This window comes from Protopterus annectens, chromosome 7.part0 (assembly GCF_019279795.1).
Source record: "Protopterus annectens isolate FY-2018-M chromosome 7.part0, PAN1.0, whole genome shotgun sequence".
In the NCBI taxonomy this organism is placed as follows: domain Eukaryota; kingdom Metazoa; phylum Chordata; order Ceratodontiformes; family Protopteridae; genus Protopterus; species Protopterus annectens.
Window position 1 is genome coordinate 1,767,258,646 of NC_056739.1, and position 17,686 is coordinate 1,767,276,331.

Below are 17,686 nucleotides of genomic sequence, written 5' to 3' on the forward strand. Positions count from 1 at the left end.
GAGCAGGCACAGGTTGTTCCTCTTCTCAATCACTCTATGCCTGTGCAGGCCTTGGCAATGGTTGGGGTCTATGTGTCCCTGCCTCATGCTGTTCCTGTTGCAGCTGTTTCCGCAGGATCATATTGTGTTACATGACACATACAAGGACAATTTGGGTACATGTAGTTGGTGAGTACTGCAAGGCTCCGCCGGATGTGTCCAGGCACTGGAACCATGACTTGAGCATCCCAAACACATGCTCTATTGTGATTCTTGTTTGTGCGTGTGCCTCATTATGGAGTTCTTGTTCAGGTGTGTGTGCATTTCTGATGGGTGTCATCAGTTATGGCTCCTGGGCGTATCCAGCATCTCCCACTAGGTGACTGTGTGGGATGTCCCCATTGGCAAATCTCTGGTATAGCTGCATCAGATGTCAGATGTGGGAATCATGATAGCTTCCAGGGCAGGAAGCACACACATTCATTATTATGCCCTGGGCATTGCACACAACCTGGCAGTTGATGGAGGGGAAGCCCTTGTGGTTGATGTAGACCCTACCCCACTCACCAGGTGGTGCTTTGATGCATATGTGCAATGTAGTCTATTGCACCCTACCTCAGGGTATTCTGCTATTTGGTGGAAGAGATGCATATTGCTGGACAATGCCTCACAGGTGATGGGGAAATATATGTGCTCACCGACATGTGCTGAAATGGCATCCAGGAACTGGTGGAGTACCCTGGATGCTGATGCCTGTGAAATCCCCATCATATCCCCAGTTGGCCTTTGGAAGGTACCTGTAGCTAGTATTGTTTGGCCTACACATACCTTGGTATCCACTGGGATGGCCTCCCCTCTGTTAGTTTTGTGTGTCAGGTGTGGCTGGCACAGCTCAACAATTTGCTGTAGGAGGTCCCTGTCCACCCTATAGCGCTCCACTATCTCCAGTTCATGCAGCCCTTGGTAGGTTACCCTGGGTCTGTACACTCTTCTCCATCTCCTCACTGTGGCTTGCTCGGCAGCATTCACATCCTCACCAATCTCAGCCTCTTCCACAAGTTGTATGATAGCTATTGCAGCCCCTAACATTTTGCTGTTGTGAGTGTTAAAAGTTCCCAGTTTGTTTACATTGATGGTATAGAGTGTGGGAAAAACCAGAAGGGTAGGTGTTTGCATAGTTTATAGTAGTGTAGCTGGGCTGGTCTGCTGCCTGTGTAATTGGCTGGTTCTGATATGTTTCACCTGGCAGCTAAGCTAGTACTCCTTGATTAATTTCCTACTGCTGTTTTCCCTTCACATTGTCCTTATGTTTAAGCCCGGGGGCACCCCGCAAAAACAGAGTACTCAAATGTGCACACTGCTGCTATTTCCTGGTTTAACTTCTTTTTTCTTCCTGTAAAACCCAGTGCATGGCTTTCACACCCGTTTACACTTTGTAAAGTGTGCTAGGCAGATTTAGACACACCCCCTAGCTTAGCTGTGCTAAGCTAGGAGCAAACCCGAGCTAAAAGGCTCCAATCCACATACAGTATGCCTAACACACACACCCCCATGATGTCACCTACCTCTTAGGCTTGCACCCAGCTATTTATACTCTTACACTGTTGAGACCTGACTCACATGCTGGGGAAAACTGGGATTCACTATTCTTCCTCTCATTTGCATAGGATTTCCTGCTAATGCATAGTTACATGTGTCACACTGAGCCTCCCCACTTAGCAACCACTACTCACTGGCCAGGTTGTCATCTGCCTACCATTGACTTGCATGGCAGAATACTGATTTTAGTTAGAATGCTTATTTTAGGTTTCTTTCCCCCCCAATCTCATTTGTGCACTGCTGCCTTATGCTTAAACAGCCGAGATGGGCGAAAAAAAAAATAAAAGTTGATTTTTTTATTTTTTGTATTGTTTGCGAAGCCAGTGACCTTATACTTGCCCATTGGCATGCTTCCTCAATTATATGCAGCCTTTATTTGGAGCTGTCATAGCTCCATTTTTGATTTTGCAGAAATATACTCGGTTACTGAGTACATTTCTGCAGATAGCACTAGTCTTGCATGGACTGTTGCAAGCTTCCTGGAATACAAAATCACCTCATTTGCATGGATTTCTCCTGCAAATTGGGTGATTTGCATACCAGGGCTCAATCCATGCAAAATTAGTGCAGGAGCGCTCGTGCACACCCCTGCAGGCTGTTCCTGGATCACACGGCAGACATATTGCCTGCATGAGCTCCTGCACCAATCTTGCACTCCATGCAAGCTTTTGAGAATCCGGGGTTCTCTCTCTCTCTCTCTATCTCTCTGTCTCTCACTCTCTTTATATATATATATATATATATATATATATATATATATATATATATATATAGAGTTTACTATCAAAATATTGAAGTTCATAAAAATGAACGTTCGATACCTCGAAAATGACCTCATACTTCCTGCATACTAATTACGTTAAAATGTCGAATCTGTTGACCGAATTCAGTAGATTTGACATTTATGTTGAATATCAACAGTGATGGCAGAGTAGGTGCAAATGTAAGTTAAACACCTACACTGACATTTACATTTTAGCAGGGGGCAAGCCCCCCCTACACTCCCCCTGTGGGGGGCTGCACCCTCCACACCCCTTGAAAATGAAATATTCTAACTCTGAGATTGCACTACAGTGAGGAAAGGGATACATTTCCCAATCCACACTGTACCATGACTCTACGCATAACATCTAGTTGATATCAACAAATGCACAGTTGCATTCGCTGATATGTACTCTCGATCTCATAACATTTGACAACATGGAAGTTGACTAACTGCAGTTCGACTTTCCATGTTTGCTGAACCAACATTCAACTTTTTGATAGTAAAACTATATATATATATATATATATATATATATATATATATATATATATATATATTTATATATTTATTTACTTTCTTGCAGCCCTCAAATTCAGTAAACTACTGATCGATATTTAGTCATTAATTCCTGTTTTTTATCAACCTGTAATCTTATTTGTCACTTGAGGTTGCATATTCAAGAAAATTCTCCCACATGATAGTAGAGCTTCTAATCCTACTTCAGATGCACTGGCGGGCAGAATAAAGGGTTTATCAAAATTTAGGCCAACAAAAACTAGCTTTCAATGCAAAAACATTTTTCAGTTCATTAAAACCCTTATGTGTGTTATGGTCCACCTTATTTAGGTTCATAGGTTCATAGGTGGTTACTAGGCTAATGGATCTAGCGTCTTTACAAGGTTAGCCATGTTATACTCATGTTCCCTTATTGACCATGTCAGATGGTCCATATTTACAGAGTGAGTCTGTGATCAGTACTGACTGCCTCTGTCCATGAGGGACATATATGGCACCCCTGAGGTAAATTTCCAGTCTTCCATCCAGTTGTCTAAGTTGCACTTAAATATGATCATTGAGAAATTCTACTTTATGTGAATTGGGAGTTTATTCCAGAGGTGCAGCAATCTCTGGCAGGCATATCTGTCTCTCCAACATGTCCTGTTATTATCACAGGCTAGGTTAAGATCCCTAGAGCAAGTAAATCTTGTCTCATTTGACTTTTGGATGTGCAGCAGTTCCATTAGGGCAGGGTCAGAGGCTGCTCTGTAGGCCAGGCAGAAGTTACCTTTCAGCAGCCTATAAGATGCATAGTACAGTGACAGGGCTTTTAGTCTATCCACATAGGTCATGTTTTGAAGGGCCTGAATTTTCTTGGTAAGAAACCTCTGGGGTCTCTCCAGCTGCTGCAGATGCCTGGTGAAGTGCTTACAGAAGGAAGTTTTGTACTCTATTAGTGGTCTGATAAGGACCTTATCTTTTGTGAGGTCTGTCAGAGAACAGGCTATGGTAGTTAATGCTGGGTACAAACTTTCTGTAGTAACCTTCCTAAGAATGCTTTTACTTGACTTGATACTGGATATTGGTCAGTTCTTGACAACTTCTATTTTACCTATTTGGGGTCTAATTACTTCTTAACCAAACAAATATCCTACGTAACTTTTTTTTTTGTTCTGCAAAGCTCACTTTTGCCAGAATTTACTGTAAGCCTTATTTGGCTTAAGGGGCTTGGTATAACTTATAATTTGGCTAAATAAAATTCTCAATCTTCTAAATACATTATTATGCCACCAGTGAACTCAGCTGAGTACATAGTGTGAGGTTTCAGAACATTATTCACAAAAGAATGGCTGCAGCTTTGTGAAGTCCTAGAGTTAAGACAGTACTATGAACTTCACCAGTAGAAAGTCCTATCTTTTTTTTTGGCTGCGGGAGGATGGGGAGGTTGGAGGGGGGTGGAATTTGGCAAGTACTCTTTGGTCACATCTAGGGTGGTCAAAAACCTTGTTTTACCTAACTTTTCTATGAACTCATCACAATAAGCATTCAGTAAGTATCAGCTATGTACTTCTCATTCATTTTTAGAAATCATTTTGAAATCTCGTGAAGCCATCTATCTTAGGGACCAGTACAACTAGAGTGTTTCATTTGCTTTGGGACTACTAAATAACTCATAGTTTAGGCATTTTATCACTTCTTCACTTACTGCTTTTCTTTGAGACTGTAGATTCATGCACAGTTTTAGGTCTATCTTCTCCCCTGGATTAGTTTCATTGTGATTCTGTACTAAATCTGTTATATCAGGTATCTCTGAAAAATCTTATTTCTCAACACAGAGTCTTTTTTTCATGCTTTTGGGCCTTAGACAATGTTTTGCCTATTTGAACAGCATAGATAGAGTTCTTTCCTACCATATTGCTGGTATCTATGTCAGTTCCCAGAATGACTACATAAGCTTCAATTTCCCTATTTTGTTTTAGCACATTTATGTGATATATCATCTCTGATTTCTTTTTTACAGTTTGCCTTATCTTATAGTTCACTTCATTAACTTTATCTACTGGTGCAAAGAGTCCTTGGCATCTTGTTAGGAATTTATTTTCAGCAGTTGGGATTAACACTAATATTTGCCTTGTTCTAAACTACCTAGCTGTGTCATCCTTATTATTAACCTTCTGTCGCTTCTTTTGTTTCGTTTTTGTATAGTAGCAATTTTTAACCAATGCTGCAAGTTTAAAAAGTGGACTGTCACACTTTTAAATGCAGCTTTCTTATCCTTCCAGGCATTCATTTCTATGTCCAGCAAGCCACAGAGATACTTTTCTTATAATAACACAAATGCTGCAAATGCTATTGAAGCTCGGGGATGCTCTCTTACAGCAACAAGCAGGAAGGGAAGTAACTGATCCCATTGCTCACCATCTTGTTCTATTACTTTCTTTTTATATGTATTTGTTTGCTTGATTGCTTGTTTGTTTCTTTGGTGTAGAACATTGATCCCCATGGATCTTTCTAAGATTCATCTCAAGGTTACAGTAAACAAACATTTTATACACATAGTGATTCTTTACAAAGCAAATTATATAAGAGAACATACAAATCAATTAATTAATTTTATTTTATTTATTGATTGACTGATTATATTTGTTGAGTGGGATAGTCCACTGGGCATCAAAGGATAACCCTTTTTCATTGGCCTGGTCAGAAAAGTTCCATTATATTGCATAAAATATAAAAAAAAGCAAAGGCAAATATCAGTATTTACATATTTAATTTTGAATGCATAAGATAGTACAACAAATTAGAATACAATTAAAATGTGCATGTACTGTGGATTTCGTACAGTAGAAGAGTGCATTCTTTGGATGTATTGTAGTTATTTAGAACAGCAGTTTAGCTAGAACAACATGATTTTCTCAGCTAGAGTTGCTATTGACAGGTCATGTGCAGTAGTGATATAAGGTTGTTTTCACATCAATGGGACATATGTTTCTGCTTTTTTAATTTCTCCAAGTCTTTTGGGTTTCTAATAACATGATGCGAATGGACCCTCTTTCTAAGTCAAAGTATGATTAAAGTTTATGAAATTAGTATTGTTTCAATCTTTTTTTTTTCGCAAAAACATTTTTATTTTGTTTTCATTTTAAACATATGCAAATGTACATATAACAAATACAATAAAACAATAACAAAACTATTTACAATATTTGCATTCATCCAGGATAAACAATCATTTTATCCATGAGAAGCTATCAGTATGTGCTCAAAAGGTTTTCCAGTTTTTGCCATACTATTTTTTATGAGTAATGTTATGAGTTCTATAACAAATGGTTTGCAGTTCTTTTTTACAAACAACTTTTGCTAAATTAATAAAATCTTTAAACATCAAATCTTGTTTACTTTTCCAGTTCAAAGTAATAACTTTTCTGGCAATTGCAAGAATTGACCAGAGTAACTGAATCTGAGATTTAGGTATTACATTAGGTATAGGAACACTGAATAGGATTAGTGAGTTAGAAATATGACAATTATCAGATCATAAAGCATTTACAAAATATCTGAAATCTTTCCTGTATTGAACAACACTTCTACATTCAATGAACATGTGAACCCAGTTGGCTTCTAGCAATCCATCACATTTCCAACATTTGCTTTAACTGTTTTTGACTATAAGATTTATTTTATGTGGAGTATAGAAACTCCTATTCATAAATTTCCATGTATACAATCTTCAATATAATGAAGAAGAGGTACCATATGTAGAATTCAATAACATTTTTTTTTGATTCATCAGATATTTGTTCTCCATTAATCTTTACATAGTAATTCCAAAAATCTGAGTCAAACTTTAGAATGTCTTCTCTTAGTATCCTTTAGATAGCTGAGATACTTAATTTTTGATGATCTGTCTTTTCAAGACACCTAATAAAAAATTGAATTAAACTAGGTATAGATTCAGTCTGTAGGTTGATTGATACTCTCATTTTGTTTTCTATAAACTTCCGTAATGAGTGTATAAACAACCAACTGTCTTGACTATTATCAAAACTACATAAAAGAGAGTTTAGTGGTGTAATACTCTTATTTTCAATAAACTAATGCCAGAATATCAAGTTATTTTCCTTTAATTTTTGCATCGCATTGATGTTGAAAGAATCTAGGCAATCAGGGGAGTATGCTATAGGGAATATAAGAAATAGATATTCTTTAATATTGTAATTACAATCAATTATATTTTTAAAGTTATTAAATATTTGATTAATGCCATAAGAAAAATTATCAAACTTCTTATTAAATAAACAAAATTCATGTAAAAGCCAATGAACTCTACTTATTCCATATTGTTCCTTAAATTGATTTTCTATAGTTATGATATCAGTTATATGAATCTTAGGCATTGTTTTCCAGCCAGATATATAGGTAGGTGTGATCCAATGTAATATTACATTAATTATAACAGATTTGGAATAAAGATCTAAGCTAGGGAATGCTATCCAATTTCTGTTCTAAGCTCTAATGCGCCATTTATATGCAATCCTAGGTTTTAAGGGGAACCATAAAAATTTAAGTAGCATGGAATCTAATTTTTTAAATACATTTTGGGAGGGGGTAGTATCAATGACTGTATATAAAACAAAATTTTAGATAAAAATGATCATTTTAATTAGATGTACTCTTAAATGAACCATCACTTTTATATTTAATCTCAATAATAAGATTTTGATTGTTTATTTTTTTGGATCTTACCTCTATTTTATGTATATATTTGGGATTTACAGCATAAGATTGTAATTTTAATTTTTTCGGGTATTATGGCTACCTTATGATTCAGAACTGCTAAGTATTTTTGATTTAACTTAGTAATTTCATTATGTGCTACTTTGTTATATAGTTTTGCATCCATTTTTATCTTGTCTATATATTTTTTTGTAATTCTAAACTTTCTTTGTCCCACTCTCTCCTTTTTTTAAGGTACCAAGATTTTATTCTACCATATATATAAACTTTAAAGGTGTCCCATAGTATAGTATCAGTCACTTCACCATTATTATTTGTTTCCATAAACATGTTGATTTCTTTCATTATCCATTCCCTAAAGTCAATTAACTTAATTATGTAAGCAGAAATTCTCTTTAGAAATTTTAAATCATCTGTACGTGTAGTTAATGTAAAGTTTATATCATTATGGTCCAAAATTGGACAAGTCATTATAGATACATCACTTATTTTAGAGTATATAATATTTGATACAAAGACCTTATCAATGTTTGTTTGTGTACCAAACTGATATGAATAGTGAGTATAGAATAAGGAATACTGCTCTTTTAGCCCATCTATATTTCAGGTTCGTCTGGTTTGTAAAGTCATTTAACTTCTTGGCTTGAGATGTAAGTTTTATTTTACCATTTTTAGAAGTATCATTGCTTGATAATCGGCAGTTAAAATCACCTGTTGCTATAATTTCCCCTTTTGCATTTAAAGTAATCAGGTCCAGATATTTGTCAAGATATTCAGTACTTATTCCTGGTATCTACTATGTATTAGTCAAAGTATAATACTTTCTATTGATTTTCAAAATAACCATGCTTAGCATCCCATCTTTATCCAAAATTGTATCTATAATTCTTGACATAGTATAAGTAGTTTTCCATAGAATAAGAGTGCCCCTTCTCTTATTCTTAAAACATGAATTAGCCAGAATGGTATAGGCATTGAATGAGCATTTTTGTAGATCTTTTTTTTTAATAGATGGGTTTTCTGTAAAAAGATGATCTGGGTTTTACAAAGTTTGATATATTTAAGCAAACCATCTCTTTTGACATTATTGTCTAAACCATTAATATTTAATGATAAACATTTAAAAGCCATTGACTATAATGTGTATGTTATTAATAACTTTAAGACCTTTCTTCTGTGTTGACTTGAAATCTACTGAAAACTTACTTATCATGGATGCATAACGTGTATTAAGCCCTACTTTCAAAAATCCCAAACTATTTACAAACACATACAAGAAACATAAAGTTTCTGGTTTAGCAAAAACCTTAACTAAACCATCCATCTACCACCTCTCCAATACCAAATGACATGAATTATCTATCTCTGCTTAGAATATTGTATAAAAACAAAAAGAAAAGCATTAAGAAAGCAACTAAAGAAATCTGAATCCATGAAATATACATTAGAATGAGAGTGTTCAATATATCTGAAGCTATATGAATATATCACATATGATAATAGCACCTCTATTACGTAGATATGTCAGAAACACATCAGATCAAAGTATGTATAAACAGTAGAAGCTGAATTTTAAGAAGACTGTGATTATTTCCAAGACTTTTCAAGAGACATCAGATAATTTAACCATTTTGTTAGTCATCTTTCTAACATTCTAACATTTTTCATGTAAGGATCTGTTGAATATGGATCTGTTGAATACATATATATATATATATATATATATATATATATATATATATATATATGGATCTAGAACTATTGAACAAAAGTTCAATAGTCCGAATCCACAATACCTGAATGCACTTTAATGAAAGCGCTTTCACCGAAAAAGTGCTTTCATTAAAGTCCGTTAATATATATATATATATATATATATATATATATATATATATATATATATAAAACACTTATTACAACATACCTATTATATTTTGCAATTATACACATATTACTCATATGTATTAACAATATCTATGTTGACGTCTTTCATCAGGAAGGGGAGAGAGAGAGAGAAAAAAAGAGGGGCCTCACAACCCTCTGTTTAGTTACTAAAGGTTTAGTTATATAACATACGTCTGATGTTAATATGCATAATGAATTTTTTAATGCAGCTCCTAGTTTACTTGATGTCATTTAGTTACTAATAGTGTCATTGAAACTGCAGACTGTATGCATCTATAAGAGAACATTTTCAAAGGAGTTAAACACTTTTATCAGAACTAATTATTTACCATTTAAAGTATTTAGTGATGGATAACAGAATTTCAAGAGAAAATAATTCTAAGTACAACCATTTAACAAGTTCAAAAGGTCAAAGGATTTCATCACTGTTGTTTCCTCAAGCTGCAGCTTCATAAATTTGTTAAAAAGTATCTAAATAGGCTCATGCACAACAGAAGTTGTCTCTAGTGAAGAAAAAAGCATTTTCAGCGGGAGTGTCAGATATTGAAGCTTTTAGAGTTTACAGAAAGCAAAAAAAAAAAAACAATCAAGCTGCCTTGTCAGTGCATGTCATGAATCTCTAAAATGAGAACAGTCACAGAGACCACCAGTTTCCTCACAGAAATCAACATCATGAAAAAATGAACCTTTTCATATACAAACAGCTATTTAAAAGTAACAACAGCTGCCTTAAATCAGAAATCATATTATAACATTTCAATCATTTACCCACCAGTTAACCAGGCCAGAGAGAGAGAGAGAGAGAGAGAACCTAGTATATATCTATATATATATATATATATATATATATATATATATATGTGTGTGTGTGTGTGTGCATGTGCGTGTGCGTGTGCGTGTGTGTGTGTGTGTGTAAATGTATATATATATATATATATATATATATATATATATATATATATATAACTTATATTTAGCAATCTATAAAACACCATTAATGTACGCTATTAATGTTTAAATGTAGCTAAACAAAGAGTGTAAAACATCTAGTTGGAAACTCTAATCAGAGACATATTGTTATCCCACGACTGACCCATTAGAAAAAAAATACACTTTAGTATTAAGTCAAATTATTCTATTACTGTAAAATTAGAAGACATACATCATTTATAGCTATTTAAAAGGGAAACATATGTAAAGTACTTATAATGGGGAAAAGAGAGAAAAGGAACATTGGTAACAAAAAAGAATAGGAAGAAAGAAGAGAGAGAGAGAGATACTTAGTACTATATGCAATTAGAAGAAGTAGATATAGAAACAAAAAGAGAAAGTTAATAAAAGTTATTCAAATTACCTTACAGCATAGAGTCTTTCCAGAATCAAATATATTATGATTCATAAAACAAAGCATTTAAAATTAGAAGGAATTTATTCATTTGTCCTTTAGTTTCTTAGTTTTGTTTGCTCCTTCCTTCACAGACCATCCATTTTTTTGTCTCTGTCTTCAAACTTTGGGATAACGATTCCATTTCTTCTATGCCCAACCTTATTTTCTTCTTTTGGATAAATTCTACTGCTTCTTGTAGGGAATCAAAGATCTTCACTCCTTCTGGCAAGGTGATATTTATTCTTGGAGGAAAAATAATTTGAGCTCTAATATTGGCTTTTTGCAAAGACTTAATTCGAGGAACACATTCCTTTCTTCTGGATATAACTGTAGAGGTGTAGTCATTGCCAAAAGTAATAACATTTGCACCCATCTTTATAGGGGAATTAGTGTGAGGAAGGAAATCTAACTATTACAGACCTGGAGTTAGATGAACTCAGAGATGAAGATGGATTTGCCAAGGACAGATGAGCCCTCTCAATTCCAAAAGAGAGGGATTCAGGCATGATTAGTGCTGATGAAAACCACTTATTGAGGAATTGAATCATGTTAGCACCCTCTTCTTTCTCAGGAATTCCATATATTCTTATGTTATTCCTCCTTGATCTACTTTCAAGGTCTTCTAGTTTCTCAATCAGCCTGGTGTTTTGTTTCAGAAGAAATTCATTGTGTTGTTCATTTTATGTCACTCTAGTATCCAGGTCAGTTATTGTTTCCTCTAAGGCAAGAATCTGTTCATATCTTTTTTTACTATTCCATTTAGAAGTTCCAGTTGTTTACTGCATCCTTGTTTGATAATATCCATTTTGTTTTCAAATGTGTCCATTTTTAGTGACAGTTCTTGGATGTTTGTTATTATGAGATGTAGATCCTTCTTTACTGCACTCTATTGTTGTGGGTTCTTCAAGTTGCTCATCTTGAGATCTCCAGTAGTAATCTTCTTGACAGGAATAATTAAAAACATTCTCTTGACTATGTATTAATTTCTAGAAAATAATAAAGAGTCCATGTTAATCTAACTTTTAGTATAGTTTTAGATATTTTTCTAAAAATTCAAGTATATTTCCTGTCAGATATTAAAATCTAAGCAGAGCTATGGATTTCTGCTGCTATCAGACTGGCATCTTGTCCACGCTCCCTTGTTTCAATCTTTGATGTCAGCCAGTAGTCCTCTTCGCAGCACGTTTCCTGTTTATATCAGTTGATGAGACAAGATACCAGGTAAGCAATAGTGTCAGTAACCATTTTAATAAATTCTGTGGGAAATCATCCACTGTCTGAGTTATAGGTCTTAGTTCATACTTTCTCTGGTCATATTACTTAGCCATTTACATACCTTGCTTTGACTGTATTTTTGAAGTGGCAGATCCAGAACAAATGCAGATAGGGTGCTAATGCTGATCAAATATGAATGTCAATAGTCATTCAGTACAGTACAGTCCAACTTTTTGTTACAATCTCCCCTCAGTTCCTATCATGTTCTGCATGTTTAGAAGTATACCTATAAAACTGTAAATACCAAACTGCACAAATCAAATAAATTTTATACAAACATTAACAGTGTAAGAGGACACCATCGTATTAGATATTATGTATTAGCCCAAGGTAATTATGCTTTCTTGTTTTGCTTGCCTCCCTCTCATCAACTTCCCCTACCACTTGGATGGTTTCCTTATTGTGCTTCCACACATTGTCTAAAGCTGAACAGCAAAAGTAGCCAGAATTGTACTGAAATAACTGAATTATGCTGAGGGTCTCAGAGATGTCAGGCCCCCAGAAGCTGGGGGCTTCTAAATAACCTGATGTGCATTATAGAGCTTTCCCAAAGCTTTTCCTTCAGTGATGTCCTGAAATAAAATTAATGTAAATCTTATTTTCTTTCAAGGAAGAAATTAGCTGTGCACAAGGGTTGATGTTCAACACTAACAAAAATAGTATTTCCTATAAAACTCAGAAGACAAGTGCTTATGAGGATACATAAAGTGTATTTGGATAAACTGCCTACTTTTCTAGCCCCAAAAATTACAGTCACTTCCTAATCACCCCTCTGATGTTAAAGTTTGGATTAAAATAAAAGAACAAATGACTATAATCATATTTTCAAGTTGCTATGATCATGTACATAAATGGTAGGTCTCCTCATCCTTATCCCCATAAGAGGCATCCATCTTTTCTGTACCCTTTTGATGTCAGACTGAGACAAAAGTGAATAAACATAATTCCACAGTGACATATTTCAACTTGACTATGTCAAACATATACACACATCATGCCTCTTACTACCATCACCAAAAAATAACCACCTGCGTACATGTCATTGTAAAGTGAAAAAACAATTATCACAGAAGTGCAGTCTAGCATTTTGCTCCAGGACAGTATAATGCCCCAGATGAAAGAAATAATGGCCATACTGTTCCTAGTCCCCACATAAGCTAAACCAATCTTCTATGTGCACACTTATCAGCAGGTTCAATTCTACACTAGTTGAGGCCTACAGCAGACTTTTTAAGATAGGACCCCCCCCCAACTAAACTTAGGTCAAACTCCCCTTATCAAGCTGTGGATATGGAGTCATCAGACCCCCCTAGGAGGGTTTAAGATCTAGATGATCTGTAATACAGTTTCTTCTGGAATGGGTGGAAACTGCTTGTTAATCTGGATTCTCAGCAAAGTAAATTGGCTGGGGGAGGTATGGATGACTCATCTCTTGCAGCCATCACTTTATATCCATACTTTTTATAATATTTTCCACTTATAGCATATTTTTTCAGCACCACTTTCAACATACTGCACATTCAACTGCCTTTGCCCTGTACCCAGTACACATAGTAAGTTATTCTCAATCAAATGATTTACATTGTATTCTAGCCTCTGTGGTATCAGTAGAATTTGTGCTCTGATTTTTTTTCTTTTTAAACTTGCATATAAATGTAGTTACCAGTTACTAGCCTCCCTGCTTCATACTTTATATCTGTTTAGGATATTATTACAGATCTGGTATTCTTCATTAAATATGTTAATTATAACTAAAATTCCATCCAGACCATGTTGAAAATATGTTAGGTATGGGTAAATATTAATGGATTTAGCTGACTAAGGAAGATGCTGTGAAAAACAGAAGTTCATAAAGCAAAACAGGAACATAGATCCTTATATAAGTTGTGCTATTAGAAAAAAGATTAAGGAGTAGTTTCAATAAACACTGTGCAGCTCAAAAAAACTGTGTGCATGTCACATCGATTTGCATTCAGTAAGTGGCTTTCCACGATGTGTAAACCACACAGATATTGTAAATATCATAAAGTGCTAATTAAAGCATAAGCAGCTGCATTGTATGCTAATCAAACAATCAAATATGGCAGAGATATTCAACCAGCTAGAATGTAATCATGTACACTTAGTATAGGTTTTGGTCTCCAGTTCTAAAACCTATTGCAATACAGCCAGGGAAACTACACTACAGAGACATAATGTTAGAGGCTTCTGCTCTTCTGCATATGTATGTGTAACAAGCTCAACTATGCTGCTGATAATAGACCTCAGCCAAGGAGAAGGGTATTTAGACTCCATTTAACTTTTCATGGTCTGCATGAGGTCAAAATATTTGAGCATTATAGGGTGTATAGAGACACACTAGAAGAATTCTGGAACCTCTGCTGTCCTCAACTGAGAGCAAGGGCAAACTGAGGGGAACCAAGATCTGTGGGGATTAAGGTATGTGTAGCTACAGGAACCTCCCAGACACCAAGAGGGGACATGCTGGGGGTGTCACAGGAATCTATATCCAGGATCCTACATCAATTCCTGAATGCTATGCTACAGCTTGCCAGTGACATTATATATTTTCCCCAGACCCCCGAGGAGAGAGCTACAACTATGCAGGATTTCTACCCTGTAGCGCACCTCCCTGAAGTCTTGGGTGCCACAGACTGCACCCACATTGATATCAAAGCGCCACCTGGGGAACAGGGAAAAGTGTACATAAACAGAAAGGGCTGCCAGGTTATGTGTAACACTAAGGGAATCATCCTGAATGTGTGTGCTGCCAACCCTGGCCATTACAACAACTCCCATATCTGGCACAACTTACAGCTCTACCAAATGTTTTCCAAAGGTGATATCCCACATGGCAATTTACTGGGGGATGCAGGGTAGGCACTTGAACCATGTCTGATGAAACCCATCAGAAATGCACCCCCCCAGGGAGGAATGCTATAATGAGGCACATGCTCAAACAAGAAATATCATAGTGCATGTGTTTGGGCTGCTGAAGTCACAGTTTCAGTGCCTAGATACATCAAGGGGTGCTCTGATGTATGATGAACTGTGCCCTTTCTCCACTGTAATGCAATCTCAGAATTGGTATATTTAAGTGGGGGGGGGGGCAAAGACTCCACTTTGGTGGGTGTAATTTGCTACCTTTGTGCCCAGTACTTTTGCTGAAATTATCACTGTCTGTGCTATACTACACAATATTATCCTGAGAAAACAGTTGCAAAAAACACCAAGGGGAAAGGGCACACATTCCACTACCACTGGCAAGGTCACCACAGCCACACACAGGTCAGGCTCAGAGGGGGAACCACCAGTCACTGTGGGTGTAGATAGATGTAGGCATGCACAATATGCCCTGGCCCTGGCCAAGAGAAAATGGACAGCACACATGCTCACCACCTTTGCTTTCATTCTAGCTTTCATTCTGTGCAAATACATACAGTAAAATTAATGCCAGGTAATGCTTACAACCTTTACTTACCTATGTAATGGCTGTGTCCTGCTAGCATCATAAAGACTTGGTCCCAAATTATAACATTTGTGATTGCAGGGATATTAAAGTAAGTGTTGAACCCAGAACAGGAAACTAAATGTGTAATAACACAAATGAATGACAGATACTTGTATATACTGTCACTTGCAAATGTGTGAGTTGTCCAGCAATGACATCAATTTGTGACATGACTGATTTATGTTGATAGATTTCTGCTGTTTATCAGCTAATAGGTCTCATGCATCAATAATACACACAATACAAAAAGCAGTCCAATTCACTACTTGTCCCTGCCTTCTCACAACTGGATCAATAAGCCTCAGTGATGTATTAACAATTGCAAGGTAGTAATCACAACAGTTAAAAGGCTATAAGACATTAGTACAAATTTCAAAATAACATCACCAACACTTATATACCAAGCACTCAGTTAGTTATGTGCCCTGTATATCATAAAAAAATACGTATGCATCCCTGAATCCAAAAGGCAGAAACAAGGCAATGGTACAGTTATCATCATTTGCACAGGGTGTTGTTTGGGGGAGCAGGACGCCAAGGCTGACACCAAAGTAGTGAGTGTGTCTGAGTAAGAAAGACAAGCAGGCAGAAATGTAGATAATATCAAATAGCTGCTGAGACAGAATGACACTCAAGTCATGAATGCCTCATGCACCTGTTATGTGTGTGTGTCTGTATGGGCACTCAATTTGACGTGCGTGTGTGTGTGTGTGTGTGTGTGTGTGTGTGTGTGTGTGTGTGTGTGTGTGTGTGAGGGTCTGCAGGAACACAGCCAAGCTCTGTGCTAGTTGTACATCATGGCATGTGAGCCATGCATGGTAGAGGAATCAGTTCATTATCATCACCCCCGACTGTGAGAACTGGCTCTGCCAGGAGATGCACTGGCACGTCCATATCCATGGCAAGATGTGCTGGTGCTACTCGAACGTGAGCAATGTCTGCTAGATGAGCTCTCTTCATGACTACATGCATGTCCATGACCCCGTGGCCTACCTTGTCTTGGTGTGGACATCTTAACGACTGACAGAGAAATGGACGTAGTGCCACTAAGGGAACAGGAAGCTGCACAGCCACATTGGCTAACAACAGCTAATGCTGCTTGATATATGGCTCCATGGATTCTGCACCCTTTCCAGCAGATGCTCCATCACAGACACTGCCCGTTCCATCATGTCATTCATCTGATCCATTGAATCAGCCACACAGTGGTAGCAGTCATGCACATCAGCCTGTGCCACATCTAATACCATAAGAATGTCTGATGAGGTGGTAGTAGAATGTGCTTGTGTCTCTATGATGACCATAAACATATGCAGTGTGGTATTTAATGACACACCAGGGTCAGGTGCGGGCTAGACAATAGGCCTCCTCTGAGCACCCCTACCAAACATCCTGCATGGCACCTCACTCACAATTTGGCTACTGCCAGGGTCAACTGGCACTGAAGCTGCAGGAATCACACTGCCCTGATCAAGTGTGTCACCTTTAAGCTGTCCAATATCTGAGGGCTTAGCAGAATGGGTATCCGTAGACATACTGACTGTATCTGACAGAAATCCAGGGGATGGGTAAATAACCTCAGTTTCAGATTCAACCTCTGCACCCCTTGACTGTGTCTCTGTTTGGTCAGCATCATCATCAGAGCCTATTGATACTCTGATATCAGGTGGTAGGAGTCCTGCACTTCCACTGTCAGGATCACCTGTGATAATAAGCAACAAACACAGGAATGAAATTACTACTACACTAAATATTAAACCAATTGATATAAGAAAGCAATATTGATCACAAAATCGCTGTACAGCAATACAGACACACATTACACCCTCCTCACACATACAGATAATTTATATATCTAAATAATGGTCATTAATAACCAAATAAACATTTGTTTACCATATGTAGATGTCTACACACTTTGTAGGGAGGATGGTCCTGGAAGAAATGAAGCAGAGAAAGGAGGGAAATTAGCCATCACAATCAGAATAACACAGGGGGACAGTGAATACACAATTGCCTATATGTCCTG